Consider the following 14,116-nt stretch of genomic DNA (forward strand, 5'->3'; position numbering starts at 1 on the left):
TAGGATGGACACTTGCACACTTAAAGGGAATTAGTCCTTCAATGTGCATGCGAAAAATCCTGCTTTAGGAAGATGCCAAGCCTTCAAGACAGTAACAAAGAAGGCTAAACCCAACAATGAACGAAGTGGTCCAAAAAGAGGTGTTGAAATTATGGCAAGCTGGGGCGATCTACCCAATCTCAGACAGCCCTTGGGTAAGCCCAATGCAAGTAGTCCCTAAGAAAGGAGGGGTCACTGTTGTACCAAATGAGAAGAATGAGCTCATACCAACAAGAACAGTGACTGGCTGGTGCATGTGCATTGATTATAGGAAGCTTAATGAAGCTACCAGGAAGGATCACTTCTCCATACCTTTCATAGACCAGATGCTAGAAAGACTTGTGGGACATGAATATTATTACTTCTTGGACGGTCATTCTGGTTACAATCAAATAGTTGTAGACCCCAAAGACCAAGAAAAGACCTCATTTACCTGTCCTTATGGTGTTTTTGCTTATAGGAGTGATGAGCGGATATTTTTTACGCTTTTTGGGGGTATTTTCATATAGTTTTTAGTTGGATTTAGGTACTTTTTTGTATATTTTTATTAGTTTTTATGAAAAAATCACATTTTTGGACTTTACAATGATTTTGTGTATTTTTTTTGTGATTTCAGGTATTTTTTAGCTGAAATTGAGGGACCTGAGCAAAAATCTGATTCAGAGGCTGAAAAAGGACTACAGATGCTGTTGGATTCTGACCTCCCTGCACTCGAAGTCGATTTTCTGGAACTACAGAAATCCAATTGGTGCGCTCTCAATTGAGTTTGAAAGTAGACATCCAGGGCTTTCCAGAAATATATAATAGTCCATACTTTGCCCAAGTTTTGATGACGCAAACTGGCATTTAAACACCAACTTCCTGCCCTATTGTGAAGTTAAACGCCAAAAACAGGTTACAAACCAGAGTTAAACACCACAAACAGGCTGCAACCTGGCATTTAACTCCAAGAGAAGCCTCTACACGTATAAAGCTCAATGCTCAGCCCAAGCACACACCAAGTGGGCTCCGGAAGTGGATTTCTACACTATCTATCTTAGTTTACTCATTTTCTGTAAACCTAGGTCACTAGTTTAGTATAAAAACTACTTTTAGAGACTTACTATGTACCTTATGACATTTCACATCTGAATTTTGTATCTTTTACGGCATGATTCTCTAAACTCCATGGTTGGGGGTGAGGAGCTCTGTTGTGTCTCGATGGATTAATACAATTACTACTGTTTCTCATTCAATCACGCTTATTTCTATTCTAAGATATTTATTCGCACTTTAACATGGTGAATGTGATGATCCGTGACACTCATCACCATTCCCACCCTATGAACGCGTTCCTGACAACCACCTCCGTTCTACCTTAGATTGAATGTATATCTCTTGGACACCTGGTTCACGAGTTTGACTGCCTCTCCTAACAACAGAGCATTCAATTCCTTGAGATCAGAATCCTCGTGGTATAAGCTAGAACCAATCACCAGCATTCCTAAGATCTGGAAAGTCTAAACCTTGTCTGTGGTATTCTGAGTAGGATCCAGGAAGGGATGACTGTAATGAGCTTCAATCTCATGAATTTTGGGCTCAGTGACAGTGTGCAAAAGGATCAATAGATCCTATTCCAACATTAGGGAGAACCGACAGAAGATTAGCCATGTACATGGACCCTTTTCACTGAGAGGACGGCTGGTAGCCATTGACAACGGTGATCCACCAACATACAGCTTGCCATGGAAGGAAACCTGCGTGCGTGAAGAAGAAGAAGACAGTACGAAAGTAGAGATTCAGAAGACAGAGCATCTCCAAAAACCTCAATCTGTTCCCCATTACTGCATAACAAGTATTATTTATTTTATGTTAATTACTCTTCATAAACCCAACCATTTTTATTATTAATTTCCTGACTAAGAATTACAAAATAACCATAGCTTGCTTCAAGCTGACAATCTCCGTGGGATCGACCCTTACTCACGTAAGGTATTACTTGGACGACCCAGTACACTTGCTGGTTAGTGGTACGAATTGTGAAAAGTGTGATTTACAATTCGTGCACCAAGTTTTTGGTGCCGTTGCCGGGGATTGTTCGAGTTTGGACAACTGACGGTTTATTTTGTTGCTTAGATTAGGAAAAATTTTTTCTCTTTAGTTTAGAGTCACTAAAATTGCGTCTTCTATTATTGTTTTTGGTTAAAATTTTAAAATCCTTATTTTCTTTTTCAAAAATTTTTCGAAAATTTTTATAAACTAATAATTGAGTTTTTCTGTTTGAGTTTAGTTTCATATTTTAAGTTTGGTGTCAATTTATTGTTTTTCTATTTCCTCATTAAAATCAAAAATATCTTTTCTCTCTATTTAATTGAATTTTCGAAAATTTCATTTAAAAATTTAGATTTTATTTTTAAATTTTTTTATTCTATCTTATCTTAGTTTTGAAATTTCAAAATTCAAAATCTTTTTCAAAAATCATGTCCAAAGTTTTTCAAATCTTCTTAATTAAGTAATTATTTTAGTTTCCGAATTTAGTTTTTTCTTTTCCTTTAATTTCGAAATTTACATTTTAATTTCTAATTATTTTATTTTATCTTATTTTTTTATTTATTCAGTTTGCTTTTAATTAAATAAAATAAAAATAAAAATATATTTTATTTGCAATTCACCTCAATTCCCTTTCTTCCATCATGGACCAAAGTGGAAATGAATAGTCCAGAAGGACTCTGGGGTCATATGCTAACCCCATTACTGCTGCATATAGGAGTAGCATCTGTATACCTTCCATCAGAGCAAGCAGTTTTGAGCTAAATCCTCAGCTCATTATCATGGTGCAGCAAAATTGCCAGTATTTCGGTCTTCCACAGCAAGAACCTACTGAGTTTCTGGCACAGTTCTTGTAAATTGCTGACACAGTACGTGACAAGGAAGTAGATCAGAATGTCTAGAGATTATTACTATTTCCATTTGCTGTAAAAGATCAAGCCAAGAGGCGGTTAAATAACCAACCTACAGCAAGCATAAGAACATGAAAACAGTTATCAGACAAATTCCTGAATCAATATTTCCCTCCAAAAAGGATGACACAACTAAGGCTGGACATCCAAGACTTTAAACAAGAGGATGATGAATCCCTTTATAACGCCTGGGAGAGGTACAGAAGGATGCTAAGGAAATGCCCCTCTGAAATATTTTCAAAGTGGGTGCAATTAGACATCTTCTACTATGGGCTTACAGAAAAAGCTCAGATATCTCTAAACCACTCCGCTGGTTGAACAATACACATGAGAAAGACTATTGAAGAGGCTCAGGAGCTTATTGATATAGTTGCTAGAAATCAGCATCTGTATATAAGTAGTGAGTCCACCATGAAAGAAAAAGCTAAGGCAGTATCAATTGACTTTAGTCCTCAGGAACAAGTTGCTGAACTCAATCAGCAACTATCTTCTATAACAAGGCAGTTAGAAGAATTTAAGGAGATGCTACAAGAAACCAAAAATGCTAACAAGGATATGGAATCACAATTGAATTAGACAAAACAGCAATTATCAAAACAGATAACAGAGGAGTGCCAAGCAGTTCAATTAAGAAGTGGAAAAACGTTAAATACCTCAACTCAAAGTAGTAGAAAGCCAAGAAAAGAACAGCTGACAGAGGATGAGCAACCTGCTACCCAAAATCCCTCTGAGAACAGTAAGATCCCAGAGAGGAATAAGTTTGGCGTTCAAACACCAGAAAAGGGTAAAAAATTGGCGTTAAATGCCCAATCCATGTCCAGTTCTGGCGTTCAAATGCCAATGAGGGATCAGACACCTGCAAGTGCTGATAATAACTCCCTCAAGAAGGCCTCTCAACCTACCTCTGTAGGAAATAAACCTGCAGCAACTAAGGTTGAAGAATATAAAGCCAAAATGCCTTATCCTCAGAAACTCCGCCAAGCGGAACCAGATAAACAATTTGCCCACTTTGCAGACTATCTCAGGACTCTTGAAATAAAGATTCCATTTGCAGAGGCACTTGAGCAAATACCCTCTTATGCTAAGTTCATGAAAGAGATCTTAAGTCATAAGAATGATTGGAGAGAAACAGAAAAAGTTTTTCTCACTGAAGAATCCAGTGCAGTCATTCTAACAAGCTTACCAGAAAAGCTTAAGGATTCCGAAAGCTTTATGATACCATGCACATTAGAGGGTACTTGTACCAAGACAGCTCTATGTGACCTTGGGGCAAGTATCAATCTAATCCCTACATCCACTATCAGAAAGCTTGGCTTGACTAAAGAGGTCAAACCAACCTGGATATGTCTTCAACTTGCTGATGGCTCCATTAAATATCCATCAGGCATAATTGAGGACATGATTATCAAGGTTGGGCCATTTGCCTTTCTCACTGACTTTGTAGTGCTGGAAATTGGGGAGCATAAGAGTGCAACTCTCATTCTAGGAAGACCTTTCCTAGCAACTGGACGAACCCTCATTGATGTCCAAAAAGGGGAAGTGACCTTGAGAGTCAATGAGGATTAGTTCAGGCTGAATGCTGTTGAAGCAATGAAGCATCCATACACATCAAAAGACTACATGAGTGTTGATATTATTGACTCCCTGGTAGAGGAGATCAACATGGCTGAGAGTCTCGAATCAAAGCTAGAAGACATCTTTAAAGATGTTCAGCCTGATCTGGAGGAATCATAGTAAATAAAAGAGCCTCTGAAAATTCCTCGGGAAGAGGAGAAACCTCCTAAACCCGAGCTCAAACCACTACCACCATCCCTGAAATATGCATTTTTGGGAGAAGGTGACACTTTTCCAGTGATCATAAGCTCTGCTTTAAATCCACAGGAAGAGAAAGCACTACTTCAAGTGCTAAGGACACACAAAACAGCTCTTGGGTGGTCCATAAGTGATCTTAAGGGCATCAGCCCAGCAAGATGCATGCACAAGATCCTATTGGACGACGATGCTAAGCCAGTGGTTCAACCACAGAGGCGGCTAAATCCAGCCATGAAGGAGGTGGTGCAGAAAGAGGTCACCAAGTTACTGGAGGCTGGGATTATTTATCCTATTTCTGATAGCCCCTGGGTGAGCCCTGTCCAAGTTGTCCCCAAGAAGGGAGGCATGACAGTGGTTCATAATGAAAAGAATAAACTGGTTCCTACAAGAACAGTTACAGGGTGGCGTATGTGTATTGATTACAGAAGGCTCAATACAGCCACTAGGAAGGATCACTTTCCTTTACCATTCATAGATCAGATGCTAGAGAGACTAGTAGGTCATGAATATTACTGCTTTTTGGATGGCTATTCAGGTTACAACCAAATTGCAGTAGATCCTCAGGACCAAGAGAAAACAGCATTCACATGTCCTTTTTGAGTGTTTGCCTACAGAAGGATGCCTTTTGGTCTGTGCAATGCACCTGCAACCTTTCAGAGGTGTATGCTCTCTATCTTCACTGATATGGTAGAGAAATTTTTGGAAGTCTTCATGGATGACTTTTCAGTATTTGGAGACTCATTCAGCTCCTGCCTTAACCATTTAGCACTTGTTCTGAAAAGATGCCAAGAGACCAACCTAGTTTTAAACTGGGAAAAATGTCACTTTATGGTGACTGAAGGAATTATCCTTGGGCATAAAATTTTAAACAAGGGAATAGAGGTGGATCAAGCTAAAGTAGAGGTAATTGAAAAATTACCACCACCTGCCAATGTTAAGACAATCAGAAGCTTTCTGGGGCATGCAGGATTCTATAGGAGATTTATAAAGGATTTCTCAAAAATTGCAAAACCTCTGAGCAATCTGCTCGCTGCTGACACGCCCTTTGTGTTTGACACAGAGTGTCTGCAGGCGTTTGAAACTCTGGAAGGTATGCTGGTCACAGCACCAGTTATTTCTGCACCAGACTGGACATTACCATTCGAACTAATGTGTGATGCCAGTGACCATGCCATTGGTGCAGTATTGGGACAGAAGCATAACAAGCTTCTGCATGTCATTTATTATGCTAGCCGTGTTTTAAATAATGCACAGAAAAAATACACAACTACAGAAAAAGAGCTGCTTGCAGTGGTTTATGCCATTGACAAGTTTAGATCATACTTAGTATGATCAAAAGTGATTGTGTACACTGACCATACTGCTCTTAAATATCTACTTACAATGCAGGATTCAAAACTCGGGCTCATAAGATGGGTGTTGCTTCTGCAAGAGTTTGATATAGAAATAAGAAACAGAAAAGGGACAGAAAACTAAGTGGCTGATCATCTGTCCCGGATAGAACCAGTAGAAGGGGCGTCCCCCCCCTCTATTGAGATCTCTGAAACCTTTCCGGATGAGCAATTATTTGCTATTCAGAAAACACCATGGTTTGCAGACATTGCAAACTATAAAGCTGTAAGATTCATACCCAAAGAGTACAATTTGCAGCAAATAAAGAAATTGATTTCTGATGCAAAGTACTACTTATGGGATGAACCTTATCTCTTTAAGAGATGTGCAGATGGAATAATTCGTAGATGTGTGCCCAAGGAAGAGGCACAGAAGATCTTATGGCATTGCCATGGATCACAATATGGAGGCCATTTCGGAGGTGAGCGAACAGCCACCAAGGTTCTCCAATGTGGCTTCTACTGGCCTACACTCTATAGAGACTCCCGAGAGTTTGTACGTAACTGTGATAATTGCCAGAGAGCTGGTAATCTGCCTCATGGTTACGCCATACCTCAACAAGGGATCTTAGAGATTGAGTTGTTTGATGTATGGGGTATTGACTTCATGGGGCCTTTCCCACCATCATACTCAAACACGTATATTCAGGTGGCAGTAGACTATGTATCCAAATGGGTAGAGGCAATTACAACACCCACTAATGATACTAAGACAGTACTGAAATTCCTCCAAAAATATATATTCAGCAGGTTTGGTGTCCCTAGAGTACTAATCAGTGATGGAGGCACTCATTTCTGCAATAAACAGCTTTATTCTGCTATGGTCCGATATGGAATTAGCCACAAAGTAGCAACTCCATATCATCCACAGACAAATGGGCAAGCTGAAGTCTCTAATAGAGAACTAAAAAGAATCTTGGAACGGACTGTAATTGCCCGTAGAAGGGATTGGGCAAAAAGCTTGGATGATGCTCTGTGGGCATACAAAACAGCATTCAAGACTCCAATATGAACCTCTCCATACCAGCTTGTGTATGGCAAGGCCTGTCATCTGCCCGTGGAACTGGAGCATAAGGCCTACTGGGCAACCAGATTCCTAAACCTGGATGCTAAGTTAGCTGGAGAGAAAAGATTACTCTAGTTAAATGAGCTAGAGGAATTCAGACTTAATGCTTTAGAAAATGCAAAAAATTTACAAGGAGAAAGCAAAAAGGAGGCATGATAAGAAACTGTCATCCAGAGTCTTTGAACCAGGACAAAAAGTTCTGCTGTTTAACTCTAGGCTCAGATTATTTCCCGGGAAACTGAAATCCCGGTGGTGGGGACCATATGTGATTACAAGTGTGTCACCATATGGCTATGTGGAGCTTCAAGACATTGATTCTAATAAGAAGTTCATTGTTAATGGACAGAGAGTCAAGCATTATCTTGAAGGCAATGTTGAGCAAGAATGCTCAAAGCTGAGACTAGATTAAAAGCTCATTAAGGTCCAGCTAAAGACAATACAGAAGCGCTTGCTGGGAGGCAACCCAGCCATTAGCAAGGTTTATTTGTTATTCAAATAATAATTATTTGTTATTCAGAATGGGCACCATTCTGGGTGTTTAACGCCATAATTGCAGCATCCTGGGCGTTTAGAAAAATGCCCAGTGATAAAGGCTTTCTGGCATTTAACGCTAGCCAGGGTACCTGGCTGGGCATTAAACGCCCAAAAGAAGCAGCAAATGGGCGTTAAACGCCAGAATGGATGCCTTTTTGGGTGTTTAACGCCAGAAATGTGGAGGGGAGGAAGTTTTGTTTCCAACTCAAATTTTTTTCAAATTTTCATGGTTCCATCCAAATTTCTTGCATAAACATGTTACAAATTATCATCTTTCAATTTCAATTTCAAAAAAATAAAACAAATAAAAAATTAAATTTTTCTTTAATCCTAAAAATCTTTCTCAAATCTTCTTCAATTTATTTTCAAATCTTTTTTTCAAAACTCATCTATCTTTTTAATTTCTTCTCATATCTTTTCAACTCATCCTATTATCTTTTCAAATTTAGATTTATCTTTTTCAAATCTATCATATCTTTTCAATTTTAAAAGTTCATCTTTTTCATATCATATTTATCTTTTACAAATCATATCTTCTATCATATCTTTTTCAAAATTTTTGAACCTACCCCTCCCTTATAAATCCCCATTCGGCCTTCCCCTCTCCTCCATAATTTGAATTTAACTCTCCTTCTATTCCTCTCCTTTCCTTTCTTTTGCTTGAGGACAAGCAAACCTCTAAGTTTGGTGTGTTTTTCGTGATCACTGAGCTAAGCTTCACTAAGATCATGGCTCCTAAGGGAAAATAAACCACCTCAAGAGGCAAGAAAGAGAACACTCCAAAACCACTTTGGAATCAGGAGAGGTTCTTAACCAAAGAACAGGAAGACCATTACCACAAAATAATGGGTCTAAGGTCGGTGATTCCGGAAGTTAAATTCGATCTGAAAGAAGACGAATATCCGGAGATCCAAGAGCAGATTTGAAACAGGGGCTGGGAAATTCTAGCTAATCCTGAGACAAAGGTGGGTAGAAATATGGTTCAGGAATTCTACTCAAATTTGTGGCAAACAGATAAGCAGAGAATGACTGGAACCGCCTTCAACACCTTTCGAACCATGGTCAGAGGAAAGATTATTTACTTCCATCTGGACAAAATAAGAGAGGTCTTCAAGCTGCCTCAACTACAAGATGATCCAGAATCCTTTAATAGGAGAATGGTGAGATTTGATAAGCGCTTGGACCAAGTTCTAGAGGACATATGCATCCTTGGAACCAAGTGGATAACCAACACAAAAGGTGTCCCGAATCAACTCAAGAGAAGAGATCTCAAACCAGTTGCTAGGGGCTGGCTGGACTTCATTGGGCGTTCTATACTGCCCACCAGCAACCGCTCTGAAGTCACTGTGAAAAGAGCAGTGATGATCCACTGCATTATGCTGGGAAACAAAGTGGAGATTCATCATCTGATTTCTTGCGAGCTTTACACTATTGCAAACAAGAACTCCACTGACGCTAAATTGGCTTACCCAAGCTTAATTTTTCTGCTATGTAAAGATGCTGGGGTGAAGATGGGAGTGGATGAGTATATCTTAGTCGAGCACCCAATCACCAAAAAGTTAATGGAAGGACAACAAGTGCAAAATAATCAATCAAAAGGAGAGCACAGGAGTTCCTCCCAGAAATCCCTCAGATTGACTACTGGACCCGCCTAGAAGCATCTGTCACCAAGCTGCAAGAAGCTATGGATCAACTGAAAGAAGAACAGCAAGTTTAAAATAGCATGCTCTGCAAACTACTGAAGGAACAAGAGAAGCAAGGGCGTGAGCTACAGGAGCTGAAGTGCCAGAAGATGTCTCTTGAAGGGCCAGACACCCCACAGATTGAAGGAGCATCCATCTCCCAAAATAAAGGTTGTTGAGTCTTAATCTTAACTCTGTGATAACTTTTGCTATTAGAGATCTACCTTAGGAGTCACATCAATAATAGTAATTAGTATCTTTATTTTTATTTTTAATTTTTTTATTATCTCCAAGTAAGCTATAATTTATTTTTCTCATCATCATTAAACATGAATAAAATAGCAGATTTTTTAGAATAAGGAGGCAGTTTTATTTTCGAGTTCTTAATAAGAAAAATTCACATTATTTATATGTGGTGGCAATACTTTTTGTCTTCTGAATGAATGCTTGAACAGTGCATAATTTTTGATAGTGAAGTTTATGAATGTTAAATTTGTTGGCTCTTGAAAGAATAATGAAAAGGGAGAAATGTTATTGATAATCTGAAAAATCATAAAATTGATTCTTGAAGCAAGAAAAAGCAGTGAATACAAAAAAAAGCCAATAGCCCTTTAAACCAAAAGGCAAGGGTACAAAGGATCCAAGGCTTTGAGCATTAATGGATAGGAGGGCCTAAAGGAATAAAATCCTGGCCTAAGCAGCTAAACTAAGCTGTCCCTAACCATGTGCTTGTGGCGTGAAAGTGTCAAGTGAAAAACTTGAGACTGAGCGGTTAAAGTCGTGGTCCAAAGCAAAAAGACTGTGCTTAAGAACTCTGGACACCTTTAACTGGGGACTTTAGCAAAGCTAAGTCACAATCTGAAAAGGTTCACCCTGTTATGTGTCTGTGGCATTTATGTATCCGGTGGTAATACTGAAAAACAAAGTACTTAGGGCCACGGCCAAGACTCATAAAGTAGCTGTGTTCAAGAATCAACATACTAAACTAGGAGAATCAATAACACTATCTGAATTCTGAATTTCTATTGATTCCAATCACGCTGAACTTCAAAGGATAAATTGAGGTGCCAAAACTGTTCAGAAGCAAAAAGCTACTAGTCTCGCCATCTAATGAGAATTTGAGCTTCATATAAAACTCTGAGATGTTATTGCCTCTTGATTTTCTTTCTATCCTGTTTTATTTATCTAGTTGCTTGAGGACAAGCAACAGTTTAAGTTTGGTCTTGTGATGAGCGGATATTTTATACGCTTTTTGGGGGTATTTTCATATAGTTTTTAGTAGGATTTAGCTACTTTTTAGTATATTTTTATTAGTTTTTATGCAAAAATCACATTTCTGGACTTTACTATGAGTTTGTATATTTTTCTATGATTTCAGGTATTTTCTGGCTGAAATTGAGGGACCTGAGCAAAAATCTGATTCAGAGGCTGAAAAAGGACTGTAGATGCTGTTGGATTCTGACCTCCCTGCACTCGAAATCGATTTTATGGAGCTATGGAAACTCAATTGGCACGCTCTCAATTGCGTTGGAAAGTAGACATCCAGAGCTTTTCAGCAATATATAATAGTCCATACTTTGTCCAAGTTTTGATGACAGAAACTGTCGTTTAAACTCCAACTTCCTGCCCTATTATGAAGTTAAACGCCAGAAACAGGTTACAAACCAGAGTTAAACGCCACAAATAGGCTGCAACCTGGCGTTTGACTCCAAGAGAAGCCTCTACACGTGTAAAGCTTAATGCTCAGCCCAAGCACACACCAAGTGGGCCCAGGAAGTGGATTTCTGCACTATCTATCTTAGTTTACTCATTTTCTGTAAACCTAGGTCACTAGTTTAGTATAAAAACTACGTTTAGAGACTTACTATGTACCTTATGACATTTCACATCTGAATTTTTTATCTTCTATGGCTTGAGTCTCTAAACTCCATGGTTGGGGGTGAGGTGCTCTGCTGTGTCTCGATGGATTAATACAATTACTACTGTTTCTCATTCAATCATGCTTGTTTCTATTCTAAGATATTCATTCACACTTTAACATGGTGAATGTGATGATCCATGACACTTATCACCATTTCCACCCTATGAACGCGTGCCTGACAACCACCTCCGTTCTACCTTAGATTGAATGTATATCTCTTGGACACCTGGTTCACGAGTTTGACTGCCTCTCCTGATAACAGAGCATTCAATTCCTTGAGATTAGAATCCTCGTGGTATAAGTGATGAGCGGATAATTTATACGCTTTTTGGCATTGTTTTTACATAGTTTTCAGTATGATTTAGTTAGTTTTTAGTATATTTTTATTAGTTTTTAAATAAAAATCACATTTCTGGACTTTACTATGAGTTTGTGTGTTTTTCTATAATTTCAGGTATTTTCTGGCTAAAATTGAGGGACCTGAGCAAAAATCAGATTTAGAGGTTGAAGAAGGACTGCAGATGCTGTTGGATTCTAACCTCCCTGCACTCAAAGTGGATTTTCTGGAGCTACAAAACTCCAAATGGTGCGCTCTCAATTGCGTTGGAAAGTAGACATCCAAGGCTTTCCAGAAATATATAATAGTCCATACTTTGATTAAGGATAGATGACATAAACTGGCGTTGAACGCCAGTCCCATGCTGCATTCTGGAGTCAAACGCCAGAAACAGGTTGCAAAGTGGAGTTAAACACTAGAAACAGGTTACAAACTGGCGTTCAACTCCAAGAAAGACCTCTACAGTGTAAAGCTCAATCCTCAGCCCAAACACACACCAAGTGAGCTCCGGAAGTGGATTTCTGTATCATTTACTCATTTTTGTAAACCCTAGTAACTAGTCTAGTATAAATAGGACTTTTTACTATTTTTGGATCATCTTTGATTAGTTTTATGCTATCTTAGACTTTTGTGAGGGCTGGCCATTCGGCCATGCCTGAACATGTATCACTTGTGTAATTTCATTGGTAGAGTTTCTACACACCATAGATTAAGGTGTGGAGCTCTGCTGTTCCTCAAAGATTAATGCAAAGTACTACTGTTTTTCTATTCAATTCAACTTATTCCGCTTCTAAGATATTCATTCGCACTTCAATATGATGGATGTGATGATCGTGACAGTCATTATCATTCTCAACTTATGAACGCGTGCCTGACAACCACTTCCATTCTACCTTAGATTGAATGGATATCTCTTGGATATCTAATACAGGGGACCGAGTCCGAATTATTAGTGTCTTCGTGGTATAAGTTAGAACCCATGGACGGTCATTCTTGAGAATCCAGAAAGTCTAAACCTTGTCTGTGGTATTCCGAGTAGGATTCAGGGATTGAATGACTGTGACGAGCTTCAAACTCGCGAGTCCTGGGCGTAGTGACAGACGCAAAAGGATCAATGGATCCTATTCCAGTATGATCGAGAACCGATAGATGATTAGCCATGCAGTGACAGCGCATTGGACCATTTTCACTGAGAGGACAGGTGGCCATTGACAACGGTGATGCCTAACATACAGCTTGCCATGGAAAGGAGTAGGAAGGATTGGATGAAGACAGCAGGAAAGTAGAGGTTCAGAGGGACAAAAGCATCTCTATACGCTTATCTGAAATTCTCACCAATGAATTACATAAGTACCACTATCCTATTTTATATTTTATTTATCTTTTACTTATCAATTCATAAAATCAGTTGAATCCACCTGACTGAGATTTACAAGGTGACCATAGCTTGCTTCAAGCTGACAATCTCCGTAGGATCGACCCTTACTCACGTAAGGTTTGTTACTTGGACGACCCAGTGCACTTGCTGGTTAGTTGTATAAAGTTGTGAAACAGAATTAAGAACATGAACGTGCGTATTGAGTTTTTAGCGCCGTTACCAAGGAAGGAATGATCACGACTTCGCACACCAATTTTTTGGCACCGTTGCCGGAGATTGTTCGAGTTTGGACAACTGACGGTTCATCTTGTTGCTCAGATTAAGTAATTTTATTTTATTTTATTTTTAAGCTTTTTTTTTACTTCTTATTTTCGAAAAAAAAATATACAAAAAAAAATTTTCTTTTTCCTTTTTTCGTTTTTCCCAATTAATTTTCGAAAAAAATACAAAAAAAATTATAAAATCATAAAATCAAAAATATTTTTGTGTTTCTTGTTTGAGTCTAGAGTCAATTTTTAAGTTTAGTGTCTTGCATGTGTTTGTTTTTCTCAAGAATTTTCAAAAATTTATCATATGTTCTTCATGATCTTCAAGTTGTTCCTGGCCAGTCTTCTTGTTTGATCCTCTTATTTTCTTGTTTTGTGTCTTTACTTGTTTTTCATATGCATTTTCAATTTGTTAGTGTCTAAAGTTTGAAAATTTCTAAGTTTGGTGTCTTGCATGTTTTTCTTTTCTTGAAAATTTTCAAAAATAAGTCTTGATGTTCATTTTGATCTTCAAAGTGTTCTTGGTGTTCATCTTAACATTCATAGTGTTCTTGCATGCATTAGTTGTTTTGATTCATAATTTTTATGTTTTGTGTCAATTTTATGTTTTTCTCTCTCTCATCATTAAAAATTCAAAAATAAAAAATATCTTTTCCTTTTTCACTCATAAAATTCAAAAATTTGAGTTGACTTTTTCAAAAATTTTTAAAATCTAGTTGTTTCTTATGAGTCAAATCAAATTTTCAATTTA

This window comes from Arachis hypogaea, chromosome 18 (genome assembly GCF_003086295.3).
Source record: "Arachis hypogaea cultivar Tifrunner chromosome 18, arahy.Tifrunner.gnm2.J5K5, whole genome shotgun sequence".
Lineage (NCBI taxonomy): Eukaryota > Viridiplantae > Streptophyta > Magnoliopsida > Fabales > Fabaceae > Arachis > Arachis hypogaea.